At 39.7% G+C, this 17,328-nt stretch overlaps 1 long non-coding RNA gene across 1 annotated transcript in view; it reads left to right on the top strand.

Annotated features, from left to right (window-relative positions):
- Positions 1-586: 586 nt before the first annotated feature.
- Positions 587-17,328, top strand: part of LOC144287458 (uncharacterized) — a 56,192-nt gene continuing 39,450 nt past the window's right edge. The window contains exon 1 of the long non-coding RNA XR_013355252.1: positions 587-806. This is a non-coding gene — a long non-coding RNA (uncharacterized LOC144287458). The remainder of the gene's footprint in view (positions 807-17,328) is intronic.

Here is a 17,328-nt window from a genome sequence, read left to right as displayed (position 1 = left end):
TGTTGAGATAGTCCCAATAGTTTATTTTTGCTTTTGTTTTCCTTGCCTTAGCAAATCTATCTAGAAAAATGTTGCTACGGCCAATGTCAGAGAAATTACTGTCTGTGTTCTCTTCTGGGTTTCAGGTCTCACATTTAGGTTTTTAATGCCTTTTGAGTTTATTTTTGTGTATGATAATAAAAAGTGGCCCAGTACACTAGCTTCTTCTACACGTAGCTCTCCAGTTTTCCCAGCACCGTTTATTAAAGAGACTGTGTTTTCCCTATACATATTTGTGCCTTCTTTGTCATAAATTAATTGACCCCGTAAGTGTGGGTTTATTTCTGGGATCTCTATTGATCTACATGTCTATTTTTTTGTGCCAATAAAACACTGTTTCTATTACAACTTTTGGTATATATTGAAATCTGGTGTTGTAATACCTCTAGCTTTGTTTTTCTCAGGTTGCTTAGTCAGAGTCTTTAGTGGTTCCATACAACTTTTAGTAGTATTGAAGCTTTATGAAAAATGTTGCTATTTTGATAGGGATTGCATTGAATTTGTAGATTGCTTTGGACATTTTAACAATATTTATTCTTTCAGGCCATGAGCATGGAAACATATCCATTTGTTTGTGTTATCTTCAATTTCCCTCATCAAGAGGAGGAGGGGCAAGATGGCGGAAGAGTAGGGTCCCCAAATCACCTGTCTCCACCAAATTACATAGAAAACCTTCAAATTATCCTGAAAATCTATGAATTCGGCCTGAGAATTAAAGAGAGACCAGCTGGAATGCTATAGTGAGAAGAGTTCGCGCTTCTATCAAGGTAGGAAGACGGGGAAAAAGAAATAAAGACACAAAAGGCCTCCAAGGGGGAGGGGCCCGCGAGGAGCCGGGCTGAGGCCGGGGCGAGTGTCCCCAGGACAGGAGAGCCCCGTCCCGGAGGAGCAGGAGCTGCACCGACCTTCCCGGGGGAAAGGGGCTCGCAGGGAGCTGGAGCAGGACCCAGGAGGGCGGGGATGCCCTCGGGCTCCCGGGGACACTAACAGACACCTGCGCCCCGGGAGAGCCCCACACCCCGCGGCCGAGCTCCCTAAGGGCTGCAGCGCGCACGGCGGGACCCGGAGCAGCTCGGGGGGCTCGGGGGCGGCTCCGCGGAGGGGGCTGCGGGGCGGGAGCAGCTCGGGGGGCTCGGGGGCGGCTCCGCGGGGGGGGCTGCGGGGCGGGAGCAGCTCGGGGGGGCTCGGGGGCGGCTCCGCGGAGGGGGCTGTGGGGCGGGAGCGGCTCGGGGGGCTCGGGGGCGGCTCCGCGGAGGGGGCTGCGGGGCGGGAGCGGCTCGGGGGGCTCGGGGGCGGCTCCGCGGGGGGGGCTGCGGGGCGGGAGCGGCTCGGGGGGCTCGGGGGCGGCTCCGCGGAGGGGGCTGCGGGGCGGGAGCAGCTCGGGGGGCTCGGGGGCGGCTCCGCGGGGGGGGCTGCGGGGCGGGAGCAGCTCGGGGGGGCTCGGGGGCGGCTCCGCGGAGGGGGCTGCGGGGCGGGAGCAGCTGGGGGGCTTGGGGGCGGCTCCGCGGAGGGGGCTGCGGGGCGGGAGCGCGAATCCAACAGCGCAGACCCCCGAGCACAGGGCGCCGGGACACAGCCCAGGATCCGGCCTCCCCCGGGACAGGCAGAGGCCGGGAGGGCCCAGGACAGCGAGGACGCTCCTGCCCCAGCTGAGCAGATCAGCGGCCCCGCCCCGGAGCCTCCAGGCCCTGCAGACCGAGAGCTCCGGGGTTACTGCGGGAGCTGAATCCAGGGCTCCAGAGCTGGCCCCGCCACTGCGGTTGTTCCTCCTGCGGCCTCACGGGGTAAACAACCCCCACGGAGCCCTGCACCAGGCAGGGGCAGAGCAGCTCCCCCAAGTGCTAACACCTGAAAATCAGCACAGCAGGCCCCTCCCCCAGAAGACCAGCTAGACTGACTGACAAGTTCCAGGGGAAGTCAAGGGACTTAAAGTACACAGAATCAGAAGATACTCCCCCGTGGTTCTTTTTTTTTTTTTTTTTTTTTTTTGCTTTTTGATTTGTTTCCTTCCCCCACCCCCCTTTTTTCTCCTTTCTTTCTTTTTCTTTCTTTTTCTTCTTTTTTTTTTCGTTTTTTTTCTTCCTTTTTTTCTCCTTCTCTTTTCTTTCCTTCTTTCTCTCCTCTCTTTTTCTCCTTTTCCCAATACAACTTGCTTTTGGCCACTCTGCACTGAGCAAAATGACTAGAAGGAAAACCTCACCTCAAAAGAAAGAATCAGAAACAGTCCTCTCTCCCACAGAGTTACAAAATCTGGATTACAATTCAATGCCAGAAAGCCAATTCAGAAGCACTATTATACAGCTACTGGTGGCTCTAGAAAAAAGCATAAAGGACTCAAGAGACTTCATGACTGCAGAATTTAGAGCTAATCAGGCAGAAATTAAAAATCAATTGAATGAGATGCAATCCAAACTAGAAGTCCTAACGACGAGGGTTAACGAGGTGGAAGAACGAGTGAGTGACATAGAAGACAAGTTGATAGCAAAGAGGGAAACTGAGGAAAAAAGAGACAAACAATTAAAAGACCATGAAGATAGATTAAGGGAAATAAACGACAGCCTGAGGAAGAAAAACCTACGTTTAATTGGTGTTCCCGAGGGTGCCGAAAGGGACAGAGGGCCAGAATATGTATTTGAACAAATTCTAGCTGAAAACTTTCCTAATCTGGGAAGGGAAACAGGCATTCAGATCCAGGAAATAGAGAGATCCCCCCCTAAAATCAATAAAAACCGTTCAACACCTCGACATTTAATAGCGAAGCTTGCAAATTCCAAAGATAAAGAGAAGATCCTTAAAGCAGCAAGAGACCAGAAATCCCTGACTTTTATGGGGAAGAGTATTAGGGTAACAGCAGACCTCTCCACAGAGACCTGGCAGGCCAGAAAAGGCTGGCAGGATATATTCAGGGTCCTAAAGGAGAAGAACATGCAACCAAGAATACTTTATCCAGCAAGGCTCTCATTCAAAATGGAAGGAGAGATAAAGAGCTTCCAAGACAGGCAGCAACTGAAAGAATATGTGACCTCCAAACCATCTCTGCAAGAAATTTTAAGGGGGACTCTTAAAATTCCCCTTTAAGAAGAAGTTCAGTGGAACATTCCACAAAAACAAGGACTGAATAGTTATCATGATGACACTAAATTCATATCTCTCAATAGTAACTCTGAATGTGAACGGGCTTAATGACCCCATCAAAAGGTGCAGGGTTTCAGACTGGATAAAAAAGCAGGACCCATCTATTTGCTGTCTACAAGAGACTCATTTTAGACAGAAGGACACCTACAGCCTGAAAATAAAAGGTTGGAGGACCATTTACCATTCGAATGGTCCTCAAAAGAAAGCAGGGGTAGCCATCCTTATATCAGATAAACTAAAATTTACCCCAAAGACTGTAGTGAGAGATGAAGAGGGACACTATATCATACTTAAAGGATCTATTCAACAAGAGGACTTAACAATTCTCAATATATATGCCCCGAATGTGGGAGCTGCCAAATATATAAATCAATTATTAACCAAAGTGAAGAAATACTTAGATAATAATACACTTATACTTGGTGACTTCAATCTAGCTCTTTCTATACTCGATATGTCTTCTAAGCACAACATCTCCAAAGAAACGAGAGCTTTAAATGATACACTGGACCAGATGGATTTCACAGATATCTACAGAACTTTACATCCAAACTCAACTGAATACACATTCTTCTCAAGTGCACATGGAACTTTCTCCAGAATAGACCACATATTGGGTCACAAATCGGGTCTGAACCGACACCAAAAGATTGGGATCGTCCCCTGCATATTCTCAGACCATAATGCCTTGAAATTAGAACTAAATCACAACAAGAAGTTTGGAAGGACCTCAAACACGTGGAGGTTAAGGACCATCCTGCTAAAAGATGAAAGGGTCAACCAGGAAATTAAGGAAGAATTAAAAAGATTCATGGAAACTAATGAGAATGAAGATACAACCATCCAAAATCTTTGGGATGCAGCAAAAGCAGTCCTAAGGGGGAAATACATCGCAATACAAGCATCCATTCAAAAACTGGAAAGAACTCAAATACAAAAGCTAACCTTACACATAAAGGAGCTAGAGAAAAAACAGCAAATAGATCCTACACCCAAGAGAAGAAGGGAGTTAATAAAGATTCGAGCAGAACTTAACAAAATCGAGACCAGAAGAACTGTGGAACAGATCAACAGAACCAGGAGTTGGTTCTTTGAAAGAATTAATAAGATAGATAAACCATTAGCCAGCCTTATTAAAAAGAAGAGAGAGAAGAGTCAAATTAATAAAATCATGAATGAGAAAGGAGAGATCACTACCAACACCAAGGAAATACAAACGATTTTAAAAACATATTATGAACATCTATACGCCAATAAATTAGGCAATCTAGGAGAAATGGACGCATTCCTGGAAAGCCACAAACTACCAAAACTGGAACAGGACGAAATAGAAAACCTGAACAGGCCAGTAACCAGGGAGGAAATTGAAGCAGTCATCAAAAACCTCCCAAGACACAAGAGTCCAGGGCCAGATGGCTTCCCAGGGGAATTTTATCAAACGTTTAAAGAAGAAACCATACCTATTCTCCTAAAGCTGTTTGGAAAGATAGAAAGAGATGGAGTACTTCCAAATTCGTTCTATGAGGCCAGCATCACCTTAATTCCAAAACCAGACAAAGACCCCACCAAAAAGGAGAATTACAGACCAATATCCCTGATGAACATGGATGCAAAAATTCTCAACAAGATACTAGCCAATAGGATCCAACAGTACATTAAGAAAATTATTCACCATGACCAAGTAGGATTTATCCCTGGGACACAAGGCTGGTTCAACACCCGTAAAACAATCAATGTGATTCATCATATCAGCAAGAGAAAAACCAAGAACCATATGATCCTCTCATTAGATGCAGAGAAAGCATTTGACAAAATACAGCATCCATTTCTGATCAAAACTCTTCAGAGTGTAGGGATAGAGGGAACATTCCTCGACATCTTAAAGCCATCTATGAAAAGCCCACAGCAAATATCATTCTCAATGGGGAAGCACTGGGAACCTTTCCCCTAAGATCAGGAACAAGACAGGGATGTCCACTCTCACCACTGCTGTTCAACATAGTACTGGAAGTCCTAGCCTCAGCAATCAGACAACAAAAAGACATTAAAGGCATTCAAATTGGCAAAGAAGAAGTCAAACTCTCCCTCTTTGCCGATGACATGATACTCTACATAGAAAACCCAAAAGTCTCCACCCCAAGATTGCTAGAACTCATACAGCAATTCGGTAGCATGGCAGGATACAAAATCAATGCCCAGAAATCAGGGGCATTTCTATACACTAACAATGAGACTGAAGAAAGAGAAATTAAGGAGTCAATCCCATTTACAATTGCACCCAAAAGCATAAGATACCTAGGAATAAACCTAACCAAAGATGTAAAGGATCTATACCCTCAAAACTATAGAACACTTCTGAAAGAAATTGAGGAAGACACAAAAAGATGGAAAAATATTCCATGCTCATGGATTGGCAGAATTAATATTGTGAAAATGTCAATGTTACCCAGGGCAATATACACGTTTAATGCAATCCCTATCAAAATACCATGGACTTTCTTCAGAGAGTTAGAACAAATTATTTTAAGATTTGTGTGGAATCAGAAAAGACCCCTAATAGCCAGGAGAATTTTAAAAAAGAAAACCATATCTGGGGGCATCACAATGCCAGATTTCAGGTTCTACTACAAAGTTGTGGTCATCAAGACAGTGTGGTACTGGCACAAAAACAGACACATAGATCAGTGGAACAGAATAGAGAATCCAGAAGTGGACCCTGAACTTTATGGTCAACTAATATTCGATAAAGGAGGAAAGACTATCCATTGGAAGAAAGACAGTCTCTTCAATAAATGGTGCTGGGAAAATTGGACATCCACATGCAGAAGAATGAAACTAGACCACTCTCTTTCACCATACACAAAGGTAAACTCAAAATGGATGAAAGATCTAAATGTGAGACAAGATTCCATCAAAATCCTAGAGAAGAACACAGGCAACACCCTTTTTGAACTCGGCCATAGTAACTTCTTGCAAGATACATCCACGAAGGCAAAAGAAACAAAAGCAAGAATGAACTATTGGGACTTCATCAAGATAAGAAGCTTTTGCACAGCAAAGGATACAGTCAACAAAACTAAAAGACAGCCTACAGAATGGGAGAAGATAGTTGCAAATGACATATCAGATAAAGGGCTAGTTTCCAAGATCTATAAAGAACTTATTAAACTCAACACCAAAGAAACAAACAATCCAATCATGAAATGGGCAAAAGACATGAACAGAAACCTCACAGAGGAAGACATAGACATGGCCAACATGCATATGAGAAAATGCTCTGCATCACTTGCCATCAGGGAAATACAAATCAAAACCACAATGAGATACCACCTCACACCAGCGAGAATGGGGCAAATTAACAAGGCAGGAAACCACAAATGTTGGAGAGGATGCGGAGAAAAGGGAACCCTCTTACACTGTTGGTGGGAATGTGAACTGGTGCAGCCACTCTGGAAAACTGTGTGGAGGTTCCTCAAAGAGTTAAAAATAGACCTGCCCTAGGACCCAGCAATTGCACTGTTGGGGATTTACCCCAAAGATACAAATGCAATGAAACGCCAGGACACCTGCACCCCGATGTTTATAGCAGCAATGGCCACGATAGCCAAACTGTGGAAGGAGCCTCGGTGTCCAACGAAAGATGAATGGATAAAGAAGATGTGGTTTATGTATACAATGGAATATTACTCAGCTATTAGAAATGACAAATACCCACCATTTGCTTCAACGTGGATGGAACTGGAGGGTATTATGCTGAGTGAAGTAAATCAGTCGGAGAAGGACAAACATTATATGTTCTCATTCATTTGGGGAATATAAATAATAGTGAAAGGGAATATAAGGGAAGGGAGAAGAAATGAAATGTGTGGGAAATATCAGAAAGGGAGACAGAACGTAAAGACTGCTAACTCTGGGAAACGAACTAGGGGTGGTAGAAGGGGAGGAGGGCGGGGGTTGGGAGTGAATGGGTGACGGCACTGGGGGTTATTCTGTATGTTAGTAAATTGAACACCAATAAAAAATAAATTAAAAATATTTCCCTCATCAATATTTTATAGTTTTCCTAGTACGTGTCTTCCACCTCTTTGATTAGGTTTATTCCTAGTTTTTTTTTTTTTTTTTAATTTTTGGTGCAATTGCAAATGATTTTCAAATTTTTGTCTGACTTTATTGTTAATATATAGAAATACTACCAATATCTGAGTATGAATTTTGTATCCTGCTTTGCTGAATCTGTTTATTTGAATAGTGTTTTGGTAGAATCTTTAGGGTTTTCTATGTATAGTATCATGTTCTCTGCAAATAGTGACAGTGTTACTTCTCATTATCAGTATGGATGCTTCTTATTTCTTGTCTGATTACTGTGGCCAGGACTTTCAGTACTATGTTGAGTAAAAGTGATACAAGTGGACATCCTTGTCTTGTTCCTGACCTTGGAAAGAAGTTCTCTCTCTCTCTCTCTCTCTCTTTTTTTTTTTTTCTGATTGATTTATTTTAGAGAGATAGCATGTGAGCAGAGGGAAGGGCAGGGAATGGGGAGGAGAGGGAGAGAGAGAAGTTCAAGCAGACTCTGCATTGAGTGTGGAGCCTGACTCGGGGCTTCATATCATGATCCTTAAACCATGACCTGAGCCGAAACAAAGAGTAGGACACTTAACCAACTGAGCCACCCAGGTGCCCTGAAAGCTCTCTTCATGTGTTTGAGTATGATGTTTGCTGAGTGCTTTTCATTTATATTCTTATTATGTTGAGGTATGTTTTGTCTAATTTCATTTTGTTGAGAGTTTTTATAATGAATGGATGTTGAATCTTGTCAAATGCTTCTTCTGCATCTATTGAAATGACCACATGATTTTTATCTCTCCTTTTCTTGATATGGTGTATGACATTGATTTTGTAAATATTAAACCATCTTGTACCTCAGTAATTGCACCTGATTTGGTGAATGGTTTTTTTTTTTAATCTAATATCATATGCAGTTTGCTAATATTTTGTTGAGGATTTTTATATCTATGTTCATCAGGGATATTGGTCTGTAGTTTACTTCTTTTTTGGTGTCATTTTCTGATTTTGATATCAGGGTAATGATAGACTCCTGGAATGTATTTGGAAGCTCTCCTTCCTCTTCTGATTTTTGTTTGCTTGTTTGTTTTTGTTTTATTATTTTAATATTTATTCATGAGAGACAAAGAGAGAGAGAGAGAGGTAGAGACACAGGGAGAGAGAGAAGCAGGCTCCATGCAGGGAGCCCAATGTGGGACTCAATCCCAGGACTCCAGGGTCATGCCCTGGGCCAAAGGCAGGCACTAAACCGCTGAGCCACCTGGGCTGCCCTTGTTTTTGTTTTAATAGTTTGAGGAGAATAGGCATTAATTCTCCTTTAACTGTCTGGTAGAATTCACCTGTGGATCCATTTCATCCTGGACTTTAATTTTTTGGTAGGGTTTGTGTTTGTTTGTTTGTTTGTTTGTTTGGGTTGGTTTGTTTGTTTTGGGGGGTGTGTTTTTTAGTTTTTGCCAATTCAGTTTCATTACATGTAGTCAATCTGTTCAGATTTTCTACTTCTTCCTGGTTCAGTTTTGGAAGATTGTTGTTTCTAGGAATTTGCTGATTTCTTCTAGGTTGTTCAGTTATCATATATTTTTTATAGTATTCTCTTAAAATGCTTTGTATTTAATTGGTGTCACTTGTTACTTTTCCGGTTTAATTTCTGATTTTATTAGGGTCATTTCTTTCTCCCTCTTTTTTTAATGAGTCTGGCTAAGTGTTTTTGTTGTTGTTGTTGTTGTTATTTTTGTTTTTTCCAAAGAACCAGCACTTGGTTTGATTAAATTTTTTTCTGTTGTTATTTTAGTCTTTGCTTCATTTATTTCTGCTCTCTTAATTATTTCCATTCTAGTTTGGGCTTTGTTCTCTTTCTCAGTCCTTTGGACATGAGGTTAGATTGAGTTTTTGAGGTAGGACTATGTTACTATCTACTTCCCTCTCAGAACTGCTTTTGCTATGTCCCAGGGATTTGGGGCTGTTGTGTTTTCATTTTCATTTGTCTCAATGTATTTTTTTTTTATTTCTTTGATTGCTTCATTGACCCATTAGTTGTTTACAATCATATTGTTTAGTCTCCATGTGTTTGTTTGTTTTTTCCAGTTTTTTTCCTTTGGATTTATTTCTAGTTTTATGGCATTGTGAAAGGAAAAGACACATGGTATGATTTTAGTCTTCTTAAATTTATTGAGACTTGTTTTATGACCTAATATGTGATCTCTTCTGGAGAGTGTTCCATATGCATTCCACAGAATGCATATTCTGTTGTTGTGAGATGTAATGTTCTATATGTCCATCTGGTACAGTGTGTCATTCAAAGACACTGCTTCCTTATGAATTTTCTGTCTGGATAATCTATCCATTGATATATGTAGAGTGTTAAAGTCTCCCTTACTATTATTGTATTACCATTAATTTCTCTCTTTATGTTCATTAATATTTGCTTTGTGTATTTAGGTGTTCCAATATTGAGTGCATAGATCTCTAAATATGTATTATATCCTCTTGTTGGATTGATCTCTTTATCATTATGTAATGCCCATCTATGTTTCTTAATATAGTCCCTTTAAAAGGTATTTTGTCATATTATTTACACATTTTTATATTATATATATATACACACATTTAATGCCATTTTAAAAATTTGTTTTCTGGTTGTTTTTATAGTCCTTTCTTGCTCTCGTTGTGATAGAGAAGTATCTATAGTGCTTTCTTTGACTTTCTCTTTCTCTCTCTTTTAATTTTTTTTTTTTTTGGTCTGTGTGTATCTACCATAGATTTTGTGTTTGTGGTTACCATGAGGTTCATATATAACATCCTAAATAAAAAGAAAAGGAAAACATTTTTTTCCTTCACTTCCCTTTTTACTCCCTTCTCTACATTTTATGTATCTGTTATCATATTTTACATTTTTTAATAGTTTCCTTGTTTCTATGGCCATTTCTTTCTCACTTAAAAATCCCTTCAACATTTCTTGTAAGAAATGATAAGTAATGATCTTTTAAGAAATGTAAGTAATGATAAACTCCTTTATCTTGTTTTTGGAAAACTTTTTCTCTTTCCTTCAAATCTGAAATAATAACCTTGCTGAGTAGAGTATTTTTGGTTATAGGTTTATTCCTTTCAGAACTTTGAATGTATCATGCTACTCTCCCTGGGCTCCCTGAGGTAGCAAGCTCATTGTGAGCCAGATCCTGCTTTGATCTAGACTTTTAAAGTGGAGGGGGGGTGAGTGTGTTCCCATAGCAACTCCTCCCCTTTTTAACCCTGGCTTATCATCTATGTCCAAGTAAGACCTAGAGGTAGTGTGAGCTTGGGGACCCTGGGCTCACCCAGGTGGCAAGCTCACTGAGATTAGGACACCAACCTGTTTTGATGTCTAGACCCTACTCCAGTGTAGGCTTTTAAGGTGGGGTGGGAATGTAAATGTGTGGTTCTCTAGCCCCTCTGACCTGAAGAGCTTTCCCTACAGCTCCTCAGTGGGATTTTAATGTCCTCTTTTATCTGCTAGTTGCTCTTTTAAACTGGATTTTTTTTTTTCTGTGCTCAAGGACAGAAGGCTCTGTTCCTGGTTCCTCAGTACTATCCCTCCCCACTGCCTTTCATGGCATTGGGGGTGGGGTTTCCCTTTGTTACCATGTCTCCATCTCTCTTGCCATTTTCTCTGTCTTTGGTCGTTCAACCAGCTCTCAGTTATTCTTTAGGAGGAATTCTTCTATTCATAGGTGCAATTTGGCATATTCCTTAGAGGGAATGAGTTCAGTCTTCCTACCTTACCATCTTGAACTGGAGCCCTAGCTGATGCCAGGCTCCATCCCAGGACCCTGAGATCATGACTTGAGCTGAAATCAAGAGTCCGACAATTAACTAAGTCACGCAGGCACCCCCAGCTGAGGAGATTTATAAGCCAAGTGTTGAAGGAGAAGCTTATTTCCTCCTGACTGTTTACAGTAAAATACAAGAAGAGAGCAATAAAGGATTTATCAAGTAATAAGCAAAAAGGAACTAGAAATTAGGGAGTTGAAAAATTTCAGCCTATTTGCCAAAAGAGAGAGAGAGAGAGCATATTTCAAAGAGAATCCTCCAATTGTGACTGACTGCCTATGTTAATAAGGAAATTACGATGGGTACAAACCATGGACCCAATCAGTCATCTAATAGAAGCCAGGAATAGAGGTGGGGTTAAACCAGCAAGAATAGTGCCAGCTAAGACTAACAAGAAAACAGCTAAATGGGTTGGAAGTAGGAAGGCTGCTGAACTTCTTTTGTTCTATAGGACAAAATGATAAAGTCTTTTGGTTGTGAACCTGTGCATCCTTCAAGGAAAGGGGACAATGGCCCTGAACTTGATGCACCAAGTCAGGTCAGTGGATGCTGAAGCCGTGAAAGTAGTTAGTTGCCCAGAGCCTTACAGAGCATCCCCTTGATGTAGGAATGGGTTAGGGATAGATGGAGCTAGGCAGGGAAAGATAAGGGAAAGGCCCAGAGTCAGGCTCCCATAAATCTGTGGGATCCCAAAAATCCCAAGGACACCAAATGGTCCAGAGTCAGGATCCTACCCATCCCAAGGAGATAGGACAATCAAAACAGAGAGGTAAATTAGGCTCCCTAGCCCCAAGCTGTTAGATGGGTATCTCCCTTTGATGGTTACCAGACAATCCCAGAGATTCACCAGACCCCAAAACAGCCATATGTCAATCACTTGAAATAGCACAAAGCAATCTCAAGGCCTTGGGTTCCCTGGTTAGGTTCCCAATAAAAGGCAAGCTAAAAAGCCCTCAGTGGCAACCCTGTCGGGACTCCTCTCACTTCTGAGAGCTTTCTCTGTATCTTTGCTGAATAAACTTCTATTGCTTTACTCACTCTCCTGTGTCTCAACTCCATGAGACAAGAACCAAGTTCTCCTGTATCATCCTCACCAGGAGAATATTATAATTTATATCAATATTGATAAGATACTTTCCTGGCAACGGTGTTCACAAGCTATTTTTTTCAGCTTTTTTATACAGAACTACAGAATTAAGACTTACTTTATAAATATTAAGTATGACAAAGCACTATATATTATTGCCAATAGAGAATACTCTAGTTGAATAAAAACTTGGCAGAGAATGAAATTATGTTGATATAGATTTATCTTTTTTGATTATTGATTTATCTTAATCATTAATTATCTATGTGACTTTTGGCTGGACCTTGTCATTCTCTCTGCTTAGGAATTTTCATGGAGACAATAATACTTAATCTATATACTTCCTAGGGTTGTGAACAAAATAACTCTGGTAATACTGTTATTTGGAAATATGAATAATATAAGATCTATTATTGCTGGTATAATTTTAGCAGTTAAAATAAATTTGATTATCTGAGTAATGATAGTTATACTTAAATATAGCTGCTTCTCTGCTGGATATGCAATTAAATATGTTTGTGAATATTTTTCACCTTCTTGGTACATTAGTGTTCATTGTACATCTTAAAATATTTAGAGCAGAAAACGTTCTTTAAATTATTACTGCTTACATAAGAATTTAAGTTCCATAGGTAAAGGTGTTTTAGCTTTAGCTTTAGGAAAACCTACTTATAATTGCCTCCCACCTGCTAATGTACCTTAAGTGTAAAGAATGATTATATATTAATCCTGAAAACATCACCTTGACATTTAAAGGGAAAAAAAAACATTTCATGAGGTTGCAAATGAGCACATAAGATATTGAAATATCTCTTTAATGGAAAAGCAAAATGCTCTTCTATTTATTAAAAATGCCAACTTTCCAAAGTAACACATGCCAAAGTATCTTACATGGATTTGGGTTAAAGAAGCCAGCCCATAATTCTTCAAATTATCTTTTGGTTTTGCTGTAAAGTAACACTATTTTTTTTTTTTTTTTATCTTGAAAGATAGACTGATTCAGGGAGTAACTCTCAAACTATCTGCTTTGGGAATGCGGAAATTATGTTTTGAGGAAAAACAGTAGACAAATCAACCATTTTTTAAGTGATATTTGTTTATTTAACGGGATTATACATTTTGTGGGTGACTGACAGATGTATTTATCCTCTTCAAACAGGTTCATAATGTGTGAGCCATAGGAGGTTTAGGTGGGAGATGACATTGAGGCTCCAGGACTTTGAAAGGGGTCTGGAAAGCCATATACGTGACTACATATGGAATAGCTCATTTTTCAAGTGTTTGCTGATATTTGTATTCTTTGCCAATATATATACTCAATTCATTTCCCACTTCCATTATCAATTAATCTGTTGGTACTAAAATTGCAACTGCTATCTGTTGAAAACCTACATTTTTAAAAATTTTTATTTATTTATGATAGGCACACAGTGAGAGAGAGAGAGGCAGAGACATAGGCAGAAGGAGAAGCAGGCTCCATGCAGGGAGCCCGACGTGGGATTCGATCCCGGATCTCCAGGATCGCGCCCTGGGCCAAAGGCAGGCGCCAAACCGCTGCGCCACCCAGGGATCCCAAAAACCTACATGTTTTTAAAGAAAAGTTTAACTTATACTGAGATGGCACTGATGCCATGGTGGCCTATGTAAACTAATTGCTAAGCTCCTAAGTGCCTTAAGGTTACAAAATTGAAACCAAGGACAACTAGTGTTACAAACAGCCAACTATTCTTTGAGCTATAGCCAATCAATAATTTCCTTCCTTTGCTTCTGCCTATTCTGTGTAAAAACCTTTCCCCCAGGTTCCTGGCATGGAGTGTTCCTAACCACTTGGGTTTTTTGCTGCCTGATTTGATTGGAATTTTGCTCAAATAAGTTACTAAAATTTTTAACATATCTTAGTTTTTTAAACACCACTGTCTAAAACTGATACAGAAATTAATCGTTGAGGGGGCACCTGGGTGGCTCAGTTGGTTGTGTCCAACTCTTGATTTTAGCTCAGGTCAAGACCTCAGAGTTGTGAGATGGAGCCAGGGAGCCACTGTGGTCTCTGCACTCAGCAAAGAGTCTACTGGAAATTCTTTCTCTCCCTCTCCCACTATTGCCCCACCACCACACCTGAGTTCACAAGTGTGCCCATGCTTGCTTATGCTCTCTCAAATAAATGAATCACTTTTTTTAAAAAAAGGAACTAAATGGTTACAGAGCTTGGGGAAAGAGTTGTCAAAACAAATTTGTAAACAATTATAGTCAGATGAAAAAAACATTCTTGGCACATATTATGAGGGTTACTTACTTCAGTTCCCAAATCCATGATATACTTAGTTTTATTTTTTAAGATTTTTATTCATTTGAGAGAGAGAGGAAGGCAGAAGGAGAGGGAGAAGCAGACTCCCCACAGAGCAGGGAAGACTGATGTGGGGCTTGATCCCAGGACCCAGAGATCACGATCCTAGCTGAAGGCAGATGCTTAACCATCTGAGCTACTCAGGTGTCCTGATATACTTAGTTTTAAAAAGGACAATGGCTTACACATTCAGTATGTGCATAGGTACAAAAAATGTAAACAGAATGCAAATTGCATCCATAAAGAAAAGGAGATTTTTTTTTTAAAGATTTTATTTATTTATTCATGATAAACACAGAGAGAGAGAGAGAGAGGCAGAGACACAGGCAGAGGGAGAAGCAGGCTCCATGCCAGGAGCCTGATGTGGGACTCGATCCTGGGACTCCAGAATTGGCCAAAGGCAGGCGCCAAACCGCTGAGCCACCCAGGGATCCCCCCAAGGAGATATTTTTAAAAATCAATAATTATGTTTGGATTTTGAAATTATTCAGTCTTTTTCAGGTTCTTTTTAAATTTCCAGTAACTTATATGAAAAGTTTAAATTGCTCTTACAATTAAAAGGAAAAATTAAAGCTAAATCACTCTACCTAGCAAAAATTGAATCTTCATTTATTTTTTATTTCTTTTAACTCTCCATAGATTGCTATAGGAATTAGATTAATACAATCAAAGCTTCCTGGGACTTGAAAGTGTTCAAACATTTACTGATTCAACGATATTTTTATTGAGTACCAAATATTTATAGCCATGATTTTAAAGTACTTGAGATAAAGAATAAAACAACCATGGTTCATTTAACTTGCATAACTTAGTCTAAAAGGATTATGGAAATTACAATAAGCAACAAAATCAAGTAAAATCTAAAACTAAAGGAAAATAAAGAGTTGTAATAAATAGGACAAAGATTTTTAAGATCTAAAGAACTCATTAAAGCTGATAACAAAAGCACAAAAACACCAATCTTAAAACTTGTCAGAATCAGGAATGGACAAAAATATGAATAATGAACCTGGGGAAGAGGCCAATGTTCAACTCATTCTGATGTAAATACAGTAAAGCACACTTCTTTCAATACCTCTTTCTCTGTTAGTTGGCCAATATAAGGTTGGTAAGGATAAGTTCAGTCTGGCTTTCTGACACAGACTTTCTGTAATTCAGTATAACTTTTTTAAAAATTATTATTACAAATTTCACTACAATGAGGACAAAGTTTTTCTTGTCAATAAGTACAAAAGTAGAAAATTCAAATCAATATTTAGAGCAAAGACATTTAATAAGGAATTACCTACACATGTATAAAAAAGGTAATATAAAAATCTTAGTATATTCCTTCCCTGTGTCATTTTATATACAGTTCTCCACAAGAAGAAGGGAAGGAACAGGTTAAAGGATTGTTGGAACAAAGCATTCATTCTCTAACCTCTGGGAAGAAGAGGTGAAGGGAAGAAGAGGTAAAGGAACAGGTTAAAGGATTGTTGGAACAAAGCATTTATTCTCTAACCTCTGGCAATCCAAAATAAGGTTTTTGAGTGTGCATCAGAAAAGTTCTTGAATTTGCCAGGCTTTGTAAAGAAAAACATATTTTTCTGAATTCCTAAGGACCTATCAAAAAGCAGGCTTGAGGGGAAGCAAATTATGGAGATTTTCCCAAATGAGAGGCTCCAGAAGGATGATAGTCACAACATGTCCTCGGGTAGCCCTGAGCCTCTCCCTGTTCTCTGTGAGATGATGAAGAGTTGCTAGTAGCCAAAGTCTGGAAGCCAGAAAAATAGGCAAATGGCTGGGACTTGGGTTCCAAAAACAGGTACCAGCTTTTCACTCCAAAATGCCAGTGAGACCCCATTATGCATCAGTTGTCACCAGTCAGGACCTTGGACCATACTAGGAAGGACCCAGAAGATACCAGATATATTTGAAGAGTTCTTTCCCACTCTGATAAAGAAACAGTAAGCCCTGATTGTGAAGTCCTATGCCAACTGGAAGCCTCTTGAAATTGACACTTATGACTTAAGATTTAATTTTATTCCCAGAGAGCAGGTAACACATTTCACATTTTGTGCATCTCTTAGGCCACTCCCACCCCTGGTTTTAGCCTTATTCTTAATTACAATTGAATTCATTACAATTACTTAGACCTACTACAAATTACATCTTTACCTAATGAGTTTTTTTTTTTTTTTTTTTTTTAGGCTCTGGTCCATAGGTTTCCTCTTAAAAAAAATAAAAGCAATACCAACCAATGAATAAACTGTTTTATAATAGAATTTAGACCTCCTCACCATGTTATTTTATGTCATTGTTGAATAAGGCATGGAATCGTTAAAAACTGGTTTGGCAATCTTCCTGTCACAACAAGACCAGATTCAGATACTTCACGTTACCCCCTCTAACAAAGGTGATAGAAATACTTAAATTTATATTTAAATACCAGAACTCTAGTATATGATGTTAAATGACTCTTTAATCATGAATGTTTATGATGCTGTTAGAGAACAATAACCCACTTCTGCATTTGATTTCACAAGTACACGACTCAGTAGGATATACCAAACCAAACAATGTGCTTCCTTATAAATAATTATAGTTTATTATAATGAATACTTGAATTTATTAAAATTCACCAGACATTGCAGTATCATGAGTTGATCAAAACGTTAAAATTCATTTTAACTTCTCCTATATCAACACTGATGCAGGAAATATTTCTTACATTACTAAATAATCTATTTTCATCCTGGTTCACAGGTTATTTTCACAGATTTTCATTATTGGTTGATATCTTGGTTAATTTACAGTATTTGTATACAAAGGAACAAATAAACACTGGCAAAATATGAGACCTGATAAATATCAA

Source organism: Canis aureus, chromosome 17 (assembly GCF_053574225.1).
Source record: "Canis aureus isolate CA01 chromosome 17, VMU_Caureus_v.1.0, whole genome shotgun sequence".
NCBI lineage: Eukaryota > Metazoa > Chordata > Mammalia > Carnivora > Canidae > Canis > Canis aureus.
The sequence above is the reverse complement of the archived record's forward strand: the minus strand, read 5'-3'. Positions and strand labels throughout refer to the sequence as shown.